Genomic DNA, 1,353 nt, shown 5'->3' with positions numbered 1-1,353 from the left:
CTGTGTAGCTAATGTGCGTTAATTACCCAGATGTTACCAGCTAACAGCATGCTAGGCTAACTTTAAAGAAACACGTCGTTGTGCCTCGCTAACATAACTCTGCTTGTCACTAGCGGAACAAGTCGGCGTTGGGCCGGGGTGCGGGGCCAATGACCGGGCCCCTCACGTGTATCGTCTGCGCTGCTGGAAASTGTTGGGGAGGGGCGGGGGTGCGGGTTGGGACAGTAACTTACATATACCTTTCTGAACAGGCGAGGGCACACTTTCTCCGTCTAAAATCAGACATTAAAGAGTCTTGAAACCATTCCTCCCTCCCTGGCACCTCCAGACCCGGGCCCCCTTCCGGCCTGGGCCCGGGGGCAGCCGTCCCCCAGGCCYCCTATAGCTCCGCGCCTGCTGCTTGTATTTCTTTACCTGGTGTTTTGTCTTCTGCCTCCTCTGCCGTCTCTGCTCGGTGTTTGGGGCGTGTTGGTGTTCTCAGCAGCGACAACCCGGAAGTAAACAAAACCTCTCTTTGGATACCAAACGCTGGCTTTGATCTCTTAAAGGAGCAGCGCACATTTTAAAAGCTCCAAGTTTCTGTTCACTTTGTTCTCCTGGTACAGCTCTGTAATCAGAACATCATTTTATAGACTAGTTATTTTAGTAATTTGGTTAAAACGCAAAACGTGTAGATAATATAGATCCATTACACACAGAATTAAAGTATTTATTTTGGTCAATTCATAAAGTTTTGGTTTACAGCGTTTTTTATGTGCTATTTATTAGACTAATAAAAATGTCTTAATACATGGATTTATATTCTGGCCATGTCATTACCTATTGCTTGTGCGCCCGTTTTTACCACAATTCTTTCTTCTACTCAACTTAAATTATAAAACTGGATGACCAGAACCGACAGGGAAAGGAGGCTCCTGTTATCAAACCATTTCCTCTTCAACGTTTTATTCGGATGTCACAGATAACGCTGAGCTTCTGTAAAATGATCTGTTTTAAAAATGTATATGAACAAATGAAARCGTTTCATGTGCGCGTCACAGAGAAGGTKGAGTAGATCCCCCAGTGGTCGCTGGTGAACAGGCCACACCGGAGCTTCTCCAGGCCGATCAGCGCCATGCTGTGAGGCTCCAGCTGGGGGATGCCATCCCCACTYGCCCGCCGGAGGTACACCCGGTCGAACCGGAACCGGCACTTGAACGGTATTTCCTTGTTGGTGTTTGCCCGGGTGTCCCAGGTGTAGCGGCACTTCTCCGGCTCTCCCAGCTGCTCCCACAGGTCCACGACGTTCCCTGGAAGCCCCACGGCGGCCACCTGCAGGGAACGCCAGAGAGGAGGCTGAGAACACCCGGAAAC

At 49.6% G+C, this 1,353-nt stretch overlaps 1 protein-coding gene and 1 pseudogene across 3 annotated transcripts in view; both read right to left on the bottom strand.

Annotated features, from left to right (window-relative positions):
• LOC103456667 (dynein light chain Tctex-type 1-like) overlaps positions 1-520 on the bottom strand; it is a 4,312-nt gene extending 3,792 nt beyond the window's left edge. Inside the window, exon 1 of one of the 3 annotated variants that reach the window (XM_008396381.2) lies at positions 415-520. The gene's annotated coding sequence lies outside the window, so the exon portion shown is untranslated. The remainder of the gene's footprint in view (positions 1-414) is intronic. The other 2 variants (XM_008396365.1, XM_008396374.1) reach the window with 2 other exon arrangements.
• Positions 521-684: 164 nt separating this feature from the next.
• LOC103457114 (tyrosyl-DNA phosphodiesterase 2 pseudogene) lies at positions 685-1,323 on the bottom strand (annotated as a pseudogene).
• Between the last annotated feature and the right edge of the window lie 30 nt (positions 1,324-1,353).

Source organism: Poecilia reticulata, linkage group LG2, assembly GCF_000633615.1.
Source record: "Poecilia reticulata strain Guanapo linkage group LG2, Guppy_female_1.0+MT, whole genome shotgun sequence".
NCBI lineage: Eukaryota > Metazoa > Chordata > Actinopteri > Cyprinodontiformes > Poeciliidae > Poecilia > Poecilia reticulata.
The sequence above is the reverse complement of the archived record's forward strand: the minus strand, read 5'-3'. Positions and strand labels throughout refer to the sequence as shown.